The sequence below is a fragment of the Sorex araneus genome, chromosome 3 (genome assembly GCF_027595985.1).
Source record: "Sorex araneus isolate mSorAra2 chromosome 3, mSorAra2.pri, whole genome shotgun sequence".
In the NCBI taxonomy this organism is placed as follows: Eukaryota; Metazoa; Chordata; class Mammalia; order Eulipotyphla; family Soricidae; genus Sorex; species Sorex araneus.
The window spans coordinates 108,956,877-108,979,323 of NC_073304.1; the positions used below are offsets into that span (position 1 = coordinate 108,956,877).

The 22,447-nt window shown below is 41.8% G+C and overlaps 1 protein-coding gene and 1 pseudogene across 4 annotated transcripts in view; both read right to left on the bottom strand.

The window, feature by feature from the left end:
- Positions 1–22,447, bottom strand: part of SYNDIG1 (synapse differentiation inducing 1) — a 203,333-nt gene that overhangs the window by 158,389 nt on the left and 22,497 nt on the right. Inside the window, exon 2 of one of the 4 annotated variants that reach the window (XM_055131844.1) lies at positions 552–648. The exons of the other annotated variants lie outside the window; for them this stretch is intronic. The gene's annotated coding sequence lies outside the window, so the exon portion shown is untranslated. The remainder of the gene's footprint in view (positions 1–551; positions 649–22,447) is intronic. 4 annotated transcript variants of the gene reach the window in all.
- Positions 21,865–21,962, bottom strand: LOC129403767 (small nucleolar RNA U3; annotated as a pseudogene).

Sequence of the window (22,447 nt, forward strand, 5' to 3'; positions counted from 1 at the left end):
CTTGCTCTTAAGAGTCACTAAAATTGTAGTTGGAGACAAATGAATGATTGTTTTTAAAGTCGTGTTCTTTCCCATTAGACTTTACAGAAGATTTCATTTGTGAGGAACTGGAGAAAGTCTATCTATGCCTGGAATGTGATTCATGCTAAAAGGCTTAAACATAGTATGAATCAGAGCATCAGCAATGCACCAGCAAAGCCACTTAGTAGAGGACACTGCCTCCCAGTCCGACACAGTGACTGCTCCATTTATCTTGGGGCAAAATTTATTTAGAAGGAGGTGCATACTCCCACTGGCCTTGCACTTCAATCGAGCTATGATTCTGTGTCCCTGCTGCTGATGTTTGTGATTTTATGTTAACAGGCACGATTGGAGTTTAAATACTTAGTTAGGGAGGCGGCTCCAGAAAACACTGGACAGGTGGTGGTAAATGAGGTGGGAAATAGAGAGAACCATAAAAAGTGTGTTCTATTAAGCCAGTTTCTACTGCTTAACTCAGAATTATTTAACTTGAGGAACTAGGGAACTACAGCACTTCTATGCCAACTCACTGTCCGTTATTGGAGCTGCCTCTGGAGCCTCCACTATTTGGTCATGGTAGCTTGTCCTTGTAGGAGCTGAGTTGTCTTCCATTGTTGGCAAGAACTCCTAGGCAGAAAGTCATCAGTGTTAGCTGTGAAAATTTGGGGCTTGCAGAAGTGAGTGTACTGAAGATACACTCTCTGAGTCATAAACATCTGCATGAGAGACACCATGAGTATAATCATTCAACAGTCTATATTAATACACAGATATTGTCCGGTGTGCCCCAGCCACTCTGTCACATGTTACTATCCTTATTTCAGAATGGGAACTGAGGTTTAAATAAAACTTATCAGTAACTAATAGACAGATAGCTCAAAAGTGGCAAAGTTGGGGTCTGAACAAGCCAAGCCAGCCTTGGAGCTCCTGTCTCCAATCTGCTCTACGGAGAGTCCCATGACACTACGGATACTGACACACATTCAAAAGAACAAACGCAACCAGTGCTGGTGTGGATGTGGGGAATAAGGGACACTCTTTCACTGTTAGTGGGAATACCACCTGGTCCAGCCTTTTTGGAAAACAATATTAACAGTCCTTCAAAAACTAGAAATTGAGTTTCCATATGACCCCACAATACCACTTCTGGGAATATATCCTGAGGATGCAAAAAAGCACAGTAGAAATGATATCTGTACTTATATGTTCATTGCAGCACTGGTCACAATAGCCAAAATCTGGAAACAACCCAAGTGTCCAAGAACAAAGGATTAGTTAAAGAAACTTTGGTACATCTACACAATGGAATACTATGCAGCTGTTAGGAGAGATAGAATCATGAAATTTGCCTATAAGTGGATAGACATGGAGATTATCATGCTATGTGATATGAGTCAGAAAGAGAGGGACAGATATAGAAAGACTGCACTCATTTGTAGAGTATAAAATAACTCAAGACCGACACCCAAGGATATTAGATAGAAAGGTTAGGAAGATTGCTCCACAGTTGGAAGCCTGCCTCACAAGTGGGTGCTGAGAGGACAGCTGGAATAGAGAAGGGATCACTAAGAAAATGATGGTTGGAGGAATCAATCTGGATGAGATGGGTGACAAAAAGTAGATAAAAGAGCAAACATGATAAACTCTCAGTATATGCATGGCAAACCATAATGCCCAGAAGTAGGGAGAGAGTATGGGGAATATTGTCTGCCATGGAGGCAGGGGGAAGTTGGGGAAGGTGGGGGTATACTAGGGATATTGGTGGTGGGGAATGTGCACTGGTAGAGGGATGGGTGTTTGATCATTGTGTGATTGTAACTCAGACATGAAAGCTGGTAACTATATCTCATAGTGAATTAATAATTTTTTTAAAAAAAAGAATATAGTTGGCTGTGAAAATGAACAGATCCTTTTTGTGCATAGCATAACTATGGCCTGAAATAAACTTAAAGGCTGAGAAATGGAATCCATCACAGTGGTGAGAAAATTCATCATTAGCTGCTGCTTCAACAGTGATCCTGTCAGCTTGACCTAAGAAACAGTAACCCTGGGTGATTAAAGCAACAGGCATTTATTTCCTCGTAATTCCGAAGGTGAAAAGAAAGGGTTTGCCTGACTTAGTTTCTGGGCTTCTTGCTTGCAACAGGCTTCCTCCTGTGTTCTGGCAAGGCCTTTGCTTGGACGCTTGCAAGCCCATGGAAAGCTCTCTCTCTCTCTCTCTCTCTCTCTCTCTCTCTCTCTCTCTCTCTCTCTCTCTCTCTGTCTCTCTCTCTGTCTCTCTCTCTCCCTTTCTCAATGCTTCTAATCATGATGATGTTCTACCCTCATAATCTCATCCAACCCTAATTGCCTTCTAAAGAGTCTATCTCCAAATAGCACAATGCTAAAGATTAGGAAGATAATGTGAAATTGGGGGAGGGGAGATGCTAACACTCACCAAGACACCAAGCACAGTGGAAGCACAATTTTTAAGATCGTTAATATAATATATAGCACTGTAGCACTGTCATCCTGTTCATCAATTTGCTCAAGTAGGTACCAGTAATGTCTCCATTGTGAGACTTGTTACTGTTTTTGGCATATCGATTACGCCATGGGTAGCTTGCCAAGTTCTGCCATGCAGGTGGGATACTCTCAGTAGCTTGCCGGGCTCTCCGAAAGGGATGGAGGAATCGAACCCGGGTCGGCCGAGTGCAAGGCAAACACTCTACCCGCTGTGCTATTGCTTCAGTCCAATATAATATATATAATTACATATTTCAAAACCAATCTAAGGGCTGGAGACACAGACACATTGCCTTGCATATGACCACAAGGGTTCAGTCTCTGACACCCTACTTGAACCCCCAAATCCCACCAAGAGTGATCCCTGAGTACAGAACCAAGAGTAAGCTTTTAACACTGCCAGGTGTGGCTCCAAAACAAAAAATTAAAATAGAAATTGAATGGTCAAAACTAAGCTGATAGTGCTTATATAAAATATGACATAGAATTTGTAACATACATAAACAAAATGTACAAATACATCATCCAGATAGATTCCTATGTTTTCTTTTTCTAATAGATGCAAATTACTGAGGATGCTTGCTAGCTTAAGGAAATCTTTATTTATTTAATTTTTCTTGACATTCATATGGCAAACTTGTTAAGCCACCTGCTTCCGTTTCCAATTTGCATCTCTAATTAGAAAACATGACCTTGGCCCCTGGAGATCCTGAGCATAGGCCTTACTGTCAGACTCAGACCTTAAATGAAATTTGTTTTGTTTTGTGGGAAATGAATCTCCCACTGCGCAGGCTTCTGGGCAGAAATCCCACATTATGTCTCATGCTCCTCCCAGGGCAGAGCTGATGTTCTGAGAGACGTGGCTGATATGATCAGCATTTTAAAAGCTACACTCTAACTAAGTGCACTGGAAGCCAGACAGAGTCGTGTCTCCAGCACAGTGCCTGAGCACTCAATGCAGACAGAACCTATGATTTTATATTTTTTAAATAATAGGAAGTTGCATAGCATGAGAGTCCATATAGAAGTAAAAAGAAGAAAATGCTCCTCTTTCATTGACAACTAGAAACATCAGACTCTCAAAGCTGACTGTGGAATACACAAATATCCCGTTATTTGGAAATTTGCTGGAGCAATAGCACAGCAGCAAGGCGTTTGCCTTACACGTGGCCAACCCGGGTTCGATTCCTCTGCCCCTCTCAGAGAGCCCAGCAAGCTACCAAAAGTATCTCGCCCACACGGCAGAGCCTAGCAAGCTACCCATGGTGTATTCAATATGCCAAAAACATTAACAAGTCTCAAAATGGATATGTTACTGGTGCCTGCTCAAGCAAATTGATGAGCAACAGGATGACAGTGACAGTATTTGGAAATTCATGGCAAAAGCATCAAAACCAGAACTTGAGATAAAGGAGTCCAATCCCTTTGCCTTCAGTGTTATGAAGCTGTCCTGCCTGCCTGCCTTCCTCCCTTCCTCCTTTCTTCCTTCTCTTCTCTGGCATATCTCCCAATTACAAGTATCCCAGTGGCATTAATATATCCCAGTTACATTTATATCTTTTAAAAGAAATGCTGAGGCTCCTACTAGGCATCTTTTTTCTTGTAGGGGCAATCCCCAGAGGCTCCAAGTGCCCTCAGGCAACTCTTAGCCATATTCTTTCTGGTGGTGCTTGGGGCAAGCAGAGTAGTGGTAGGCCAAGAGTTATAGCTATCGCTCAGACATACCGGCACACCTCCTGCTGGGGAATGGGACACTTGTTCGTCTTCATTTTTCTTCTTGATTCCTTTGACTATTTTACTTTCCACCTGACTAAAGTAAAGGGGATGAGAGTGGAGACCTGTGGATGATCCTGATGCTTCTAAATGCAGCTCTTTGTATTAAAAACATGCCCTTTTCCTAAAACTGGAGAGATAGTACAGCAGGCAGGGTGCTTGCCTTGCAGGATGATGACTTGAGTTCAATCCCCACTACCCCACAGAATCTCCTGAGTTCTGAGTGCATAGCACCACAGGGTTTGGCCCCAAAACTAAAGAGTCATTAAAATTAATAGCACACTTTCAATTCATATTATCCCCACTCTGTTGGCTGATAATCACAAGTCAAGTTTACTATATTTATGTCAACCATTCATAAACAGTTCCACCTTGTTCTACAGAAATTTTTGGTGACAAAAGTGGGCACTCCTTGCTTTATAAGAATGCTTTTTTGTTTTGTTTTGGTTGTTTGGGGGCTACACCCAACAGTGCTCAGGAGTTACTATTGGCTTTGAACTCAGAGATCACTCCAGGTGTTCTTGGGGGATCATTTGGGGTGCTGGAGATGAAACCCAGTCAGCAGTGTGCCACGCTACAGGAATGCTTCTCTGACTTGCTCTCTCTCATATCAGTAAGCAACTTGCCTGCACAAGACATGAGGAGTTGCTATATGTGCAGGTAAGCTTTTCTGCAAGTCTGTAGATTTGAATTTGTACTACCACCTGGTCTATTTCACTTTGTGTGTGTGTGCGTGTGTGTGCTAATTTATTTATTTATTTTTTCTTATGTTTTTATTTATTTATTTTTATTTTAATGAGTTATCATGAGATACAGTTACAGACTTACAAACTTTCATGAATATGTTTCAGTCATACAATGTTCGAGTATCCATCGCTCCACCTGTGCCCATTCTCCACCACCAAAGTTTCCAGTATCCATCCCGCCACCCCTGCCCCTTACCTTCTGACTCTGTGACAGGCACATTCCCTCTTTCTCTCTCCATCTGGGTGTTATGGTTTGCGAAACAGGTACTAATGGTCTTCATAGCCTACTATCTTTGGTTCATAGCCTACTTTCAGCATGCATTTACTGGGGATGTTATTTCACTTATATTCTAAGAATATAAGTGTGTGCTATGCTACAACATTGTTAACACTCTCAGTTCTTACATGTTCATAGCCAAATGGCCTGATGCCATTTACTGAAGCTTTACCTGGAGTGGTGGAGGTGGGCACTGGTGACCTTAAAATTCTCCCCTTCACACCCTTCTGAATTGAACCTTGTCCTACTGAGTGAGAGAATGAAAGAGCCTTGACCACTCACACCATGAACTAACTCTGTGACTTCCATCCAGACCCATGCATCCCATTTCAATTCATAGCATATGATCTCGAAATTCTAGCTAGGCTTCTAGTTAAGCTCATTTTTTTAGCCACTGCTGCTGATTTTCCTCACCAGCTCATCATTATTGTTAACAGTAAAGACTCAAGTGTTCATTCAAAGTTCCTGTATTAGAGTTATAGAGACAGTACAGAGGTTAAGGCACTCCCTTGCATGTGGTCAATGCTGGTTCATTCCCCAGCATCACATATGATCCTCCAAGTACAGCCCGGAGTGATCCCTGAGTATCACTCACATAAGAGTAAGGCCTGACCACCACTGGGTGTGGTCCAAAAACATTAGAAAGTGACTTTTACAAGTCTATCCCCACTGACTGCTAGTGAGGATTGTGCCTTGTGCATGCAACCTGGCACTCAAAGGGGACATCACCCATCCTTGCAAGCTCGGGCAGTCAGACTGTTACAATTATTCTGAAATCTAGAGATCCACATACACAACTAAAAACAATGACACTGAATAAAAGAAGAAGAAGAAATTTGCTTGTCTACAAGACTGGGTGTCAATTACTTCTATGCTTAAATATATGTCACAATATTCTATGAAATATATGTGACAAATATAAAAGTATCAAAGAATGATACTCCTAAAAACTATGTGCTTCCATAAAATAAGCTACTAATGAGATATCAAAAATTACACTGTACCACTGTACTTGAACCTTAATTTGCAATTATAATGATAATTTTATTTGAAGAAATATTTTCTGCAAGAAGCCCACAAAAAGCTGGATCAAGTTTTTAAAGAAATTAAAAGAGACTGGGTGGGGGTAGTGAAAGAAATAGAAGGATTAAAAAGAATTAGAAATAAATAAAAAGATATTACTGAATAAAACATTTTTCAATATCTAAAACACAAGTTTTTTCTTTCAACTCTACTGGGAGTATTTTGATATAGCATACAAGGAAAAGCTATCACGTGAAAAAAGTTACTACATATTTGCTACAGAAAGGAGTAAAAATTACTATTCCCTAGTGCTGTGATATATACTTTTACATTATTATCCAGGATCCCTTCCTTAGCCCAGCAAGAATGAGTATTAAAGACATTGAAAGACAGTCCCTACAAACCTACTTAGTAACATATCATCTATATCCAAGTTCGGTAGATGACCAGGCTCATGCCATGATTTAAAATAGCATTGTGTTAGAGCCACCCCTTTCATCTGTGTCTGTCATGATTCTCAGAAGCCTAACAAGATCTCATAACCACCAGCACCCTGCTTTCCTCACAACCATGTCCCACCTGGATTGGCACAGATGTCCTCACGTGTAGCTGTTTCCCTTTGCATATGCCACACTCAGTCCTCCCAGGGAAAGGAAGACTTCTTTAGATATGTTAGTCATATCCTCTCCCTCCTTGGCTGACAGCCTGGAAGGGTTCCCTGATGGACTTAGAATAAAGAGCCAAACCTCTCAGGCTGACTTTAGCTCTGGATCTAGCTCTGTCTCAACCTGCTGCCCCAGGCCCACCTCCTATCTTCATATCCTGTCCACTTGGTGGTCCAACAACAGAAACTGCACAATAGCATAACTCCTCCTGCTTCACAAACACTGGCTTGAGTTCTGTTTGGCCCCGCACCCCACCAGGGCATTTGCATTTGTGCCAGAGCCTTTGCACACAAGCTGGTCAGCCTGAGCCATATTTGTCATTAGTCTCTTAGCAGTAAAACTGTATTTTTAAATGGGCTGTTCTTGGCTACCACATATATTCTTCCACTCTCCTCATACTGTCACATGAATCTATGTTGTATAGCATTAAAAGTCTAAAACTATTTGTTGCTATATCTATGCTGTAGGAAATGTGTACCCCTTGGCAGCTGGAACTATACGTAATCCATTGGGCTGGTATGGCATCCTCCCAGAAGAGAACTTGACAAATAATACTCAACTATTTCTCAAGAGAAAAATACTAAGCATTTCTTGAAAGCTCTAATTCATACTCCTCTAGAGGCTGTTTCAAAGATTTGCTCCTACCTGAGCATGTGATTGAAGCTTGAGCGTTCACAGTTTTTTATTTAGATCAGTCATAAACAGGCATAAAGGAACTAGGCAGAGTGACAGGAGAACAGGCACACCAGATCATGCAGTCATGAATGAGGTCTGACTTAACTGGTATAGTTTAGGAGTGTTATTCAAGCTCCAATGGACATCCCTTGTTCAATGACTCGGCTTGAGTGTTTAAATTCAGTACACCACCTGGATTAAGAGTGAATTTAGTCTCTCATAAGTAGAAGCATCCAAGAAAATTGCATCCTAATAAAAATACTTCCTTTTGTGAGACTCTGAGAAGAGATAATCTGAAAGTCATGAGGTACTTATTTTTAATATGATAGCTTATCATTTCTAATGAGCACTTGATATTGGAGGGGAAATCCAATTAAAACAAATCCACTTAAATTAGCAACTAAATTTTATAATAGTGGTGAATTTTTGTGTGAGTTTCATGCCAGAGAAAGGAAACCCCAAACTACAAAAATGAGTTACTTTAACCTTTTGTGAGATCTAGATTATAATTCTGAAATTATGTTAATTCTCAGGGCAAAGAATGATAGAGTGTGTTTTTCATTTCCTAATCTAGTTCATTCTTCCCCAAAACTGACCTTGAGAACAATGAAAAAGTAATGATTTTTGCAAAAATACTTAAAATTTCTTTCCCTAATTTTTATGGAGACATCTCAATAGCCTGATAAACTTTGGTTAAACAATGCCTAACTTATGTAACAGATTTCTCTATTATTAATGAGTGAGCATGGAGGGACTATTCTATGTTTCAGGCCACATGAAGCCATCCCCCAGAAGCAATGCCTGTTATGCCTGCCACTGAGCATTTTTTGTCTGTTCAGAGGATCTAACTTGCCACTGGCAGTTTCAGCCACAGGGGAAGAGGAGGTTACTGGGATGGAAAGGGGAGGGAAGCTAGTGGGGACGTGGAGAAGCGAGCTGAACAGGGTTCAGGGAACTTTAGCCTTCAGAAAATAAAGACAGTCTAATATTTCATGACTCCCCACAGTTCATTAAACTCTCTCAGCTCAATAGTGTGAAATGGTGATCATACAAAACCTGACTCGGTCCAACTCTGCAGAAAATAGAAGGCATTTTCGGACCTTTAGACTGCAGTTAGGGTGACTGGGAGGTTTTGCTTTTGATTTCTCTTTGGAACTTGATGGTTTGCCAAAGTCTCCCAAGCAAGATGGACATACGCGTGTTTCAGCAGCCATGCTCAAAACAAAGCACAGAGAGACATCCAGAGCTGACCCTCCCGACAGTCTCCCTGCCCCACCACCTTCACATTTGATGGGGGCTGCTGACAGAGCCTCAGTCTGCCTGCACACTGGAATGCCTGGCAGGGGCTGGTAAATGAGACTGAAAGGGACTGGCAGAGAGGGCTTGACTCTATGGGACATCCAGAAGCTCAGTGTTTGGAGCGCAACTAGTCAACAGCCACAGTCAGATGGAGCTGGGCTGGATCACATGGACCGTTCCCTGGGTATCCCGAGCAGACCTGAGCCTCATTCCTGCCAAGTATGCAGGCAGAAGAAATAACATCCTACACCATAGTGTGGTATCCATTTAGACTTACTTTTATTTCCTTCATTCTCCTGCAACATCTCTGATTGTTGTATCTTCATCTTCTGGGATTTCCTTTCAAAATCTACCAGCACTGAAATAAAGTAGCAGCTTCCTGAGGGAAAGTCTAGCATCTTGGTTTTTTGCTGTGCTCCTAAAAAGCACAGGCACATGCTTGGTACTCAGTGGCTTGTGACTCAGTGTATAAAATATGAAGTTCTTTGATATAACCACACTCCAAATATTCCTTAAATATTCCAAGCACTGTTCAAGTCATGCCATTAGCTAGCACAATAAAGTTTCCTATTTCATTGTTTAATCTCTTTTATTGGGAGGGGGCAACATCTGAGAGTGCTTATGGACTCCTACTTTGTGCTCAGGGATCAGTCCTGTGGAACTCAGGGATGTGGGACTCATATGCTCAACCAGGGATGAACCTTGGTTGGCCATATGCAAATTAAGCAACTTAACTCCTGAATATTAACATGCTAATGTCAGGGATCCATGTGACTCTAGACAAAAGGTGTCACTACAGACATGTGGAGTGTCCCCCCAAGCTTCAGGAGCCCATGGCTGGGTCTGCCTTGCTGAACGCAACCCATTCGTGTAGCAGCGAGCCTTTTGCTCCCCCTGCACATGGTCCTGCAATGCCCAGTCACTGTAAGAATCAGAAGCTAGTAATGTCCAGGCAGGGGCATCTGAGTCCTACTGTTTTATTTTTTTGTGTGTGTGCTTTTTTTTTTTTTATTGAGTCACCATGTGGAAAGTTATGAAGTTTTCAGGTTTAAGTCTCAGCTATACAATGCTCGAACACCCATCCCTTCACCAGTGCACATATTCCACCACCAAGAATCACAGTATAGCTCCACCCCACCCCCCTACACCCCTAGCCCCCCACACCCTTAGACCCCCACCCCACCTTTGTAACTGATAAATTTCACTTTACTTTCACTTTGATTACATTCAATATTTCAACAAAACTAACTATTATTGTTTGGAGTTTCTCCCCCCCTAACGTCGGACCTGCTGAAAAGGAAGCATTTGATAATTTGTTTTCCATTGCTGAGAATGAAGAGATATGAGGTTGAGTGACCGCACTAGCAGCCTCACGGTTTTTGGTTTCTGTATTTTAGTATTTTAGTAACTAAGTCCAGAGAAATATCTGCCAGAAATTGCATCACTGCAAACTTGTACTTCTCAGTTATATTATATTCCACATATGAGTGCAATCTTTCTATATCTGTCTCTTTCTTTCTGACTCATTTCACTCAACATGATACTTTCCATGGAAAACAATATGGACAATTCTCAAAAAATTAGAAATTGAGCTTCCATTTGACCCAGCAATACCACTCCTGGGAATATATCCCGGAGAGGCAAAGAGGTATAGTAGAGATGGCATCTGCATTTCTATGTTCATTGCAGCACTGTTTACAACAGCCAGAATCTGGAAAAAAACAGAGTGCCCCAAAACAGATGACTGATTAAAGAAACTCTGGTACATATACACAATGGAATACTATGTAACTGTCAGAAAACATGAAGTCATGAGTCCTACTGTTTTAATCCACCACACCTGTCAGTCAAACTGTCAACTTGTCAGGAGTAGGTTTACATTGTTCTGACATAATCTGTTCTACACAGACTCCAGGCTGTTGGAAAATAGTTTGTCTTCACTTGCGTAGATCTCAAGTTGCCCAGGACAGACCGTACGGTGCTTTATTCAGCATTCCACTAGTCTCCAGATGTACAGCAGAATTCACAAAGCTGATTGCAACTGATCTCACATTATCTCTGGCCAATTGGTTGGAATCTTAAGAACTAAATCTGCAGAGCCTTTTCAATGAGTTCATTTGACTTTTCTGAAATATTTTCTGTAATCTTGGATGCACCATTGATTCAACCAGCCTTTCCCAACACCATACCTCACTGGCTAACCCTCAGGTACTACCACAGTTGGGTCCATGAGGCTGTGCAAGGCTGTGGCTTCATGGTGTCTTAGAACTTAGCCAGGCTAAAAAGTATTGGGTCAAACCAACCCCTGTGATTTACATTCTCCTTAGATCTCTTCCAACTCAGAACCTTCAAGTTTCCAGAATGCTGGGCACAATTTGTTGACTTGTCCTCCAGCAAGGCTCTCCAGAGTCTGCAACACAGTTGACAGCTGAAATTCTCACCACCTTACCCACAGCAGCTTCCTACATCCAGATCCACTGCCCCAGAGCTGACCTGTGTTAAGTCAACTAGCAACAGTTGTCAGGTGCTGACCCTGTTGTGCCTGATAATGCTGAGATGTGGAATTCTCTTTTCTCAAGACAACACCTTGGAGGGATAATTGGGCTCCTTCTTATCCACAGGGAAACAGACATGGAGAGGTTGAGTAACTTCCTTAATGCTAAATGATAAGCGAGGCCTCAGACCTGTGCAGATCACAGAGTCCCTAGGAACAGCATCACAGAGACCCCACAGCACTCCACCACTCCCCTCAGCCCCAGCCAGCCCTCGCCCAAGCTACTGTAATTTAGTTTCTCTTCCTCTCAGCATTTCTCCCTCTCCTTAAAGTGAGTTTCATCCTTGCAGGCTCATAGGCAAAACATAACTGTTATTTTAAGTGAAATAGCTTCTATAAATATAACCAAGAAGCCAGAAATATATTCTTTACATAAAGTACTCTGGGAATTATGACATGATTGTTCTTCATTCAGGCCTGGAAACAAAGTCACCCCCCAAAGGACCAAAGGTCTAAGTTCTCCACTGTGGCTACCAATTCTAGTCTCTAGGGGTAGAAAAAAAAAGAATCAAGGTATAACAGTTTAGGACTGAGCCTTGCCTGGCACCTGTGTTCCCAGGCTCCTCTGCTCTGATCTCTGGGCCCAGGTGGACTGGGCGCTTCCCTGAGAGCCATATTCATATTCCAACAGTCAGAATGCACTGGGAAAGGGCTACTTGAGGAAGTTATTAAATATCCCTTGAGGCTGAAGCCCTCAGGAGCCACTCTCCCTTCAATACCCACAGCTACATAGGCTACACAGACACAGAGTTGTCCCTGGATCACAGTCCACCAGATGCTGCAAAAGCCAGTGAATGCAGCCCAGACATGTGCAGTTACGGACTCTGCTATTGAGGCCATCTTTGCCAAAGCAGGCAATACCACCTTCAGGGAAGGGGGTGCTAAAATTATCCGGGGGACAGTAGTAGCCTCTGATATAGCTGAGGGGCACTTTATTTCTGATCCCTCGAGTTAGATCTTCAAAGAGGCATTGCATGTTTGTGTTTGGTTTTGTTTTCTGAAAAGGGAGCAGAAGTCAAGTAAGCTGGGAACCTCTGGCATGTCCGCGAGAGGGGGAGACCTTGTGGTGCCTCAGAACCTTGCTGGGCTCAGATATGTTGGGTCAAAACATCTTCCTTGGGGTTCACTGGTAAGGTGTGTTGGTGTATTTTCCTGTGTGGTGTTTATAATGTGCCCATGTGTGTCCGTTTGTGCCCGCATCTGTATTTGCTGCTCTTTGTGTGTATAGGTGTTATCTATGTGTGTGAATATGTGTACATCCCATGGGAGGCTGTATGTATTTATGTTCATGTGAATGTGTGTAAATAAATGAACCTAAATCTATATCAGTATGTATGTGAGATTTATTGTTACTGTTTTTGGCATATCCAATACGTCACGGGTAGCTTGCCAAGCTCTGACATGCGGGCACTATATTCTCAGTAGCTTGCAGGGCTCTCCGAGAGGGGCAGATGAATCGAATGTCACAATGAGAGACATTTTTTTTTTACTGGTGCCCGCTTGAGCAAATCGATGAGCAACGGGATGACAGTGACAGTGACAGTGACGTATGTGAGAACATCCCGTGTGAATAGGTGAGAACATGTTTGTGTGTGACTCTGTGTGTGCACATGGAGGAATGGTGATGAGAAAGGAATTTCCAAATATTGTCACCAAAGCAGCTGGATGAGCTGTTCCGGGTCAGGGCACTGGGAGGAACCTTGATCTCCACCGGCAGCTTCGCCTTGACTGTGCAACCAGTGAAAGGGCTGAGTCACAGTGAGAAATGAAACCGAGAGAAAAGGCATTTCACATTTCGCAGAGGGAGATCCCGACCAAGGAACCATACCTCATTTGTAGCACAGCAGTGATTCTTGATCTTTCATGTGGCCCAGCTCAGGCCTCGTGTTTAGAGCAGGATCAGGTCCAGAAATGATATTTCTAACTGAGAAGAGATCTCTTCCATTTTTAACTCTGATTCTGCAAAACACTCACGCCTTGGTCCCACTTAGCTCATCGATATGACACCCTTGGCCTGGCTGCTGCATGCGGAGCTTCTGGCAAAGGCTGACAAATGGGAACCCAACCCTCCTAATAAGAAATCAATGGTATGCGCAGGGAAGTCTTCTTATGTCACAGGAGACTTTGAGCTCTCTGTGCCCCAGAAGAGAAGACCTCTCCAGCTTACCCCTGAATTCTGACCTGGATCCCGGGAGAGGCAGGTGACTTCTCATCGCCTCACTCTAACACTTGTCTGTCTGGTCTGCCTTAACCTCAGTGCATCACAAGTCAGTGTGAGCTCTAATGAGGCCACAAATGCACACCAAGCATTGATGAGGAAAAAAGACTATACACAAGGCACAATTTCAAACACTTTGTATATATGAAGAAAAAGAAATGGCTGCTTGGCACAGGGCTGAATGTAGCAGCATACATGCTGCATATATATATATAGCTGCATAGTATTTTTGCATAAATATATATTTATATATAAACAAATATATATGTAAATGATATAAATGAGTATATATTTATTATATTCAATATACATGCATATATACAGATAAACAAATATGTCACATTTATATGTAAATGTATATGCAACATTATTGTACCTAAATGCTTATATTTATATATGCTTATGCAACATTATTCTTCATATATCTTCAGTCATGCATATCAGTTATAACTTACTGAAACAACTATTCTAAGAACTAGAGGGTAAAAAAGCAACTGTTTTTTTATGCTCCCAACTACCTGGGTTTGTAGATGAGTTTGAACTGGCCTGTATGATTCTTGGTTTACCTGGGGCTATCTATATTCTGGGGTTCCTCAAAAACCTGTAGTCATTGAGGCTTCATGGGAGCTAAATCCATGCCCCACTGACATGATTAGTGGATAAGGAGAACTGTAGGCTGAGGAGGCACCAGCCGGGGTTTCTTCAAAGTTGATAGACGAGATTCAAAAGCAGATATTCAAGTGCACAAGGCTCTGTGAGATTGAGCTGAGAGTCAGTGCTCTGTCATTCTCACTCTTTATGTGGGTGATGCCAGACATGGACCATTCCGATTTCAGGAGAGCAGAGATTGTCTCTTCCTGATGGAAGGTGTGAGAATGCCACAGTCAGAGAAGGCCTGGAAAAAAAGCTGAAGGGAGCCATTACCACTTAGTTTGCAAAATAATCTACCTCACCTCAGAAGGAGAAAGTAAGGAGTGGGGATTGGATTCTCCTCACTCCAGAAGAAGAAAGGGCAAGGAGATCAGTATGAGTACACTAGCTACACACATGCATATATACATAGATGCATATGTGTGCACATTTTAGCACAGAGGATAGGGCACTGCCTTACACGCAGCCAACCCAGGTTCGATTGCTCCGTCCCTCTTGGAGAGCCCAGCAAGCTACAGAGAGTATCCCACCCCCGCACGACAGAGCCTGGCAAGCTACTTGTGACATATTTGATATGCCAAAAACAGTAACAAGTCTCACAATGGAGACGTTACTGGTGCCCACTCAAGCAAATTGAATGGGACTACAGTGCTACATATTTATTTAGCCTCACTGCATGTCAGTAAGTGTACTACAATCTTCGCAAAGTGTTACCTCACTGTCTTTGAGAAAATAGTGATCCTCAGCTGAGAAGGAGAGAAACCAGGGCCAAGAGATTCCAGGATGGAAGATGGTGAGAGGTCCCTGGCAAGTCGGGCTCCCCCCACTCCTTATAATACTCACCCCAACAAATCCACATATTTAATACTGTAACTCCAGCATCTTTGCCTTTGAACAGTTAAAGAAAGGAAAGATGCAAACTTGCTTTTACTACACATTACATAAGACACTCTGTAGGCATATTATATGTCCTGGAACCAATCCCAGGTTATGTAAGTTTACTTAAGGCGACTAAACCATATATGAAAGTTGTCAGCAAGCACACGTTTTCAATGCCAGCAAAAGAACTAATTCCCTTACTTGGCCCAGACTAGGGACAAGAAGTGTGCTCCTTCTCTTTAGGTTCCAAACACCCCCACATCTCCTATCCATACCCCCTCTTACCATCTTGGTCCTGGATGCCAAAGTCTGTCCTGAGGACTAGCAGCACTGTTGGCATCAGACACTGTTAAAGATGCAGGATTCCTGACTCTCACAAGACTGACTGGGACAGAATGTTGTCTACACATCCAGGTGTTTTATTAAACTTTAGCATTAAAGTATAAGGAGCACTGCTTTAACAAGCTGTTTCAGTGAGTAAAATGGATTCATTGGCTCTTTCAATATTATTGACCCAACACAATTTGTATTATTGTCCTTATCTGTGTCTAAACAACTTTCCCAATATCCCCAGGTCAATATAGCCTGCAGCCAAGTCTGAGACCCACCTGGACTCAACCACTCAGAGTGAGGTGGCAGCAGCTCGCCCTATGCTGGGGAGGAGAGATCCTGACCCTGGCCCAATACATCAGAACCTGCAGCTTACAGACCATGAAGAGATGAGATGCAGGGGCTCAATCCTGCTCACTCCAGCAGAGCAGTTCTGTGGGATTCACCTTTCTCCTAGCTATCTGCCTGCTCTCCTTTCAACACACAAACCACAATTTCAGAGTCACAGGCAGCTCACTGATTGTTGCTTTGAGTTCGGAACATACACAGCCTTTCCATCCCTCACCCCCAACACGTTCCATGACCTCCTGAGCTTCACTGACTGACTGCAGATGCAGGCAGGACATCATCTTTATTTACCTTCACTGGAGTCTAGCAAGGCTAAGTCCTCAAACCACCCAGACTTCCCTGTGACTAAGTGTGGCCACAAACCTGGCTGTTAGCTGAAAGTTCAGAGCAAACGACTTCTGAGCAGCACTATCGCCTACATAGCCTAGATCTCAGGGGTGTGATATCAAGGGTGTGATCTGGGGCTAGAGGCACAAATTTGGGGAGGCTGTAGCCATCACTGTAGTCCTGCCTGCACAGCTACTGAGTCAGCGCCCTGCTTCCAGGGTTACTTTCTAACACCTGGATCCCTTATTTTCTATCATTTGTAGCTGTGCCACTTCTAACTTATGTATTTACATGATGGTCTTTCTGTCTTAGGCATAAACAAGAAAGGGTTTTAAAATTAAGGAAAAAAGTTAAGTCCAAATCACAGTCACTGATATCTGTGTAAATCTGGAAAAGTTATTAGATAAAGAATATGAAACTTCCCATTTTTCTTCGCCTTTCCCTTCTCTCTCTTCAGTGATAATACTGGAGAATGATTAAATGGAAAAGAAAACTATAAAATGTACAATTCAAAAATATAACAAATGCACCCATATAATAACCAACTCTGGGGCTTTTAATCTATGCTCTTTCTTACTGTGGAACTGACACAGCACCACACTCTAAAATATACTTTTGAGAAAGAATTTGAGATTCTAACAATTTATATTGACAATGTAAGATATCTAAGGAGATATGGAAGTCGATATATTAAAATATGGACTTAGATACATTTTTGATGAGAAAAAGTCCCACTTTTTACTTATTTGTGCTCTAAAGACCTATTATAAATAGAACATATTTTTTCAATATTTGTAATAGATTGACTGGAGTGATAGTACAGTGGGTATGGTGTTTGCCTTGCATGCAGCCAACCCAAGTTTGATTCCTCCATCCCTCTCGAAGAGCCCGGCAAGCTACTGAGTGTATCCTGCCCGCATGGCAGAGCCTGGCAAGCTCCCCATGGTGTATTTGATATGCCAAAAACAGTAACAACAAGTGTCACAATGGAGACGTTACTGGTGCTCACTCAAGCAAATCGATGAACAACAGGACGACTGTGCTACAGTGTAATAGATATTTTCCAAAGATGGACTCAACAATATTTCCCAGTCACAAATCTTCCACAAGGTAGTTTTGATAGTCCTCTCACTGAGAGAAGGGGCGTCTGTGACCTTCTCCTGGTGCCTAGATAGGCCCATGGCTCACATGAAGTGTGGTAGATGTCACCTTCTGTGACTACCGAGACTGTCAGAAGAGTTCATGCTATTTTTATCTTTCACTACAAGAATCATACAGGAGCCCCAAGCATCTGCTTAAAAGTTTTAGTACCCCAAAGTCACCAGAAGCCTGTTGCCAACTGGGAAAGTCCAGTGTCACCAAGGCAAAGTCCACATGGAGAATTCCTGAAGCTTCAAAGAAGCACCAGCTAGCACACAGATGCCCTGGTCTGATCTTTCTGTTCAAATCACTCTCATCACCTGAATGAAAGAACTATTAGGTCAAGGTGACTGCTCCCTAACCCTCAATATGCAGAGATTGAGCAATGCATGCTAATAAGTTTGGGGTCAGTCATACATTGAGAACAGTGAGTCACAGTGTCTTTGAATTAAGTTGACCTTCTACAGTTCTCACCTAGTTCCTGTGAAGAGCAAATGCCATTGGTGTGTACTGGGTTCTGAAGACATCAGAACATAAACACCCTGCCATCCCCTGGTCTTGCTGAACTCTGTCCCTACCCATTCCCTTTGCCTGGAAGATTCTTTCTTCCTACTTCTTGGCTCTAACCCTTCCATATTTGGAGCCTTCATTGAGTTTGCCAAGACATCCCGATTCCTCATTCTGGCTGAGGTCTTTTTCCCATTTTCCAATTATATCCCATTCCTTTTCTCAGTCAAGGTTGAAAGCAGAGGACCCTTTGGGTGAGAGTGATAGTCAGTGGTAGGGAATTTGCCTTGCAGATGGCAGACCTGGGTTTGATTCCTGGCATTCCATATGGTCCCTCAAGCACCACCAGGAGTAACTCGTGAGTGCAGATCCTGAGTAACCCCTGAAGCAGAAACCCAAAGATGACAAGGCTAAATTCAGGAGAAACTTTGAGAAAAAGGAAAGGGAGAGTAGGAAAACTAGGTCTAGGGTATTCTTGAGTAGGAAGCCTGGGAAAGGTGGAAATTCTTTTTTTTTTTTTTTTGTATTGTTTTACTAGGGTTATGGGCAAGCCTCTGCTTAAGGCAAGCAAGATGGTAAAGGTGCTGGGCAAGAGCTTGAAAGAACTGACTTCTGTATATCCTGGGTGCATATTCTGGGCCAGTCCTCAGGGTTTTTTCCCCCAATGCCATTTGCTTCCTTGCAATCTTAACCTGCCTGCCACTTTCCCTCTCCCTCTCTCTATATATCACTATAGCCCTTGCTCCCTCCCCTCACCACCACCCAGTCTTCTGACTTGAACTGACATATAGCAAAAAACTCCACCAGACAGGCCCTTGGAGGGCATGGTGAAGGTTGTCAGCCTTTTAATCTCATCTCTAATGTCTAACTTGAGATAAAGCAGATGGTAGCTATTGAGATATGTTGAATGAATTATTTATAAAGCATATCTACCAAATTGGGATTTAAAGTCAAAGCTGCCAGCCCTGGTGAGAGCATGCCTATGCTCGAGTGGGCGGGGGCTTCCTCAGCCTGGGGGTCCTGAGCAGGAGCACAGAGAAGCATGTTTGAGAGGCAGGAGACTGGCCCAGCGGAAGTTAAGAAAGTCAGAGAAACATCAACTGACATGGACTATGTGCTAGGTTACAGGAAGAGGCCACAGGGAATGCAAACCAGAAAGCTCAAAATAAAGCCTTTCAAACCTCATTTGGTGCTCCAAACACTAATAATTCAATCCAAACACTAGTAATTGATAAGGAGAAAATTCAAAAAGTTTATAAACAAAAAATGCAAATTTTATTGGGTATTTTATCCTGTCTTGCTCACACATGTATTTTCTCCCTCTGTGTACAAGAGCTCAAATTTATTGTTAAGTCTCAAAGTTTAAACCCTGCTTTCTCGCGTGAGCAGCACAGACTTTGTGCACATACATTTTATTCAACATATGAGACTTCAGGGTTCCCACTTCCCTTCAGAGCTTATAAAAACATACAGAAGGGCTAAAGATTTAGGACAGCATGTATGCTGCCTGCCTTGTAAGCAGTCAGCCTGGGTTCAATCCCCAGCATCCCATATGGTCCCCTGAGGACTGCCAGATATAAGTCTTGAGCATCACTGGGTGTAACCTAAAAACAAAACCAAAATGAAACAAGAAAACAGCATGTACACAAAGGACCTTATTAACCAACTATTTCCATAGATTTCCATAGGCTAGTTTCATAGATTTTTTTACTTAACATGCTTTAAAATGACTTTCAGGGGCTGGAGTGATAGCACAGTGGGTAGGGCGTTTGCCTTGCACGCGGCCGACCCGGGTTTGAATCCCAGCATCCCATATGGTCCCCTGAGCACTGCCAGGGGTGGTTCCTGAGTGCACAGCCAGGAGCAATCCCTGTGCATCGCCAGGTGCAACCCAAAAAGCAAAAAACAAACAAAACAAAACAAAACATAAAATGACTTTCATAAAATGTTTGTTTTCATAAATTCAAACAGTGGGTAAATTTGTATAAGATAAAAATGTAAAAGTTTCTATTTTTTCCTCTGTTTCTCATAGGTACATGCCATTTATAACTGGGAAATACAGACTTTCAGAATATTTTTTGGTTTTTGTTTGTTTGTTTTGGGGTCACACACAACAGTGCTCAGGGGTTACTCCTGGGTGTGCACTCAGGAATTACTACTGGCAGTGCTTGGGGGATCATACTTGATGCCAGGGATTGAACCACAGGTCAGCTACATGCAAGATAAATGCCCTACCCACTTTACGATCATTCTGGCCCCCTGCAGAATCTTTTAAATGAAATGTAGTATCTACTCTTTATAGGATAACACGTTTATACAAAGCTTTGACAAACTGACAAATTTCTCTTGATGCCTGTCCTCACAGTACATCCCAAGCTCAGTCCTGATCGATGCCAGGTTTTATTATGATAAGAATTTCATTATTTTAAGCATATTTAGTCCTTCATGTTTTTTCAAACATTTCATAACTTTAAATCTGGGTATATGTATTTTGTATCTGTTTTTAATGTGTCTTAGAACTGCTTTTGAATATGTTCCTGGCAAGGAGGTAATAGAAAGATCTCAGTGAACAATTCACAATGAAAAAAGGCTGACTCAATTCTCCCCGCCACAGAAAAGTCAGACATTTCTGTCTGAGGAGCCCTCACTGCTCTCAGCATCACTATCTTTAGATCTGTGTACTTGAGAAATGAAACATATATTCTCTAACATAACTTTGTATTCTCAGGATGAAGAGCAAAGGTAAGCATTTTCACAAACAGCTCACACATTAGTCACTTTCATTTCTTCTCCTTGGCTCATGCTCAAGGTTGTTTTCTTATTCTCTCTTCTAAGAATTAACCATTTGTAATACTATTGAAAATGTATAATTCCAATTTATTTTAGGCTTTTTAATTTTGCCTAAAGTGTGCAACGCATTTTGTTCATATCTATCAACAGTCTTCTCATTCAAAAATACCGGTAAAATATTCCACTGCAGGCTAGATTTCTTTATGCTTAATTTTGTCTTTATTTGTTATTGTCCCTTATATATGCAGCCAAAAATTTCAAGATGTGAAATGCAATTTAATTTTATATCACAAATGCCAATTTCCTAAATTTCAGTGTCTTATCTCTTCCCACACCATTGGTTATGGCCCACAAATCAAAACCAAACCATAAAAAAAATAAACAACCAAACCCCAAACCCCTAAGTAGCTAATTTTGTTTTGTTTTATTTTGGTTTGTTTCAGAGGGCTACACTCAGGAGTGACCCCTGACATATTGTTGTCAAACCTCCAGAGCTTTTTCCAATATTTTTTGCACTGAATATCTTCACTTTATTTCACACCAGGTCTCTCTCTCTCTCCCCCTCTACCACTCCCAATCCTTCTCTCTTTCATCCATGCACAAGGCAGGCTGATATCTTCCCATGCTATGGATGAGAAAGCACTAGATAGAATGACTGCATCTAAATGTGAAGCTTTTGGATCATCTGACACTCCCAAGACCTTTTCTCCACAGACGAGCTGCTCATCTGCATCAAGTGCAGCAAGCAACATATCTCATCCTTTGAAAATTATACAAATAAATAGTACTGGCTACTCAGATGTGTTTCTTGCAGGCAGCAGAATGTTGGGTTCAGTCTCTGAATCCATTTTTCCAGTTTGTGTCTCTTAATTGGTGAATTAAGAACATTGACATTGAGAGAGATTATTGTCATAGGGTTTTGTGCCATCTTTCTGTAAGTGTTTGTTGTGCTTGTAGGGGTTTTTCTTGTCTTATAATAGCCCCTTTAGACCTTTTAGGTTTGGTTTAGAGTCTATGAAGTTACTGAGTTGTTGTTTATCCGCAAAATAGTGTATAATTCCTTCGAGTTTGAATGAGAGTTTGGCCAGATAAAGTATTCTTGGTGAAGCATTCATTTCATTGAGTTTTTTTACTATATCCCACCACTGCCTTCGAGCTTGAAGGGGTGCTCTACACATTCAGAGAAACTTCTCTAGTAACATACTATAGAAATGATCCCTGAAAGTATAGTCTTATATACAAGTAAATAGTAAATGTTAGTTTCAGTTATACATTCACCATTTGTATCAATATTGAAATGATTACAAGAAATCCATTTAACATCAACACACAGGTATTACATTTTGTGATGAGAACTTTGAAGGTACACAATTTTAGCAACTTCAAAAGAGATGACAATAATATTAACTATAGTCAACATGCTATACATTATCATGACACTGTTTTATAAGTGGATATTTGTACTTTGTCACACACACATAATACTCTCTCTGACAAATACCAGTCTGTTTTTGTATATAAAAATTGCTTATTTTTGTCATTAGATACCCTGATATAAGTGAGATGTATTCAGTATTTGCCTGATTTCTTTCATTTAACACAATGTCCTCAAACTCCACTCATGCTGTAACAAATAAAAAGATTTCATTATTTTTATGGTACAGTAACAGACCGTTGTGTACTATGTAATGTGTAATATGTATTTACAGATAATATTTG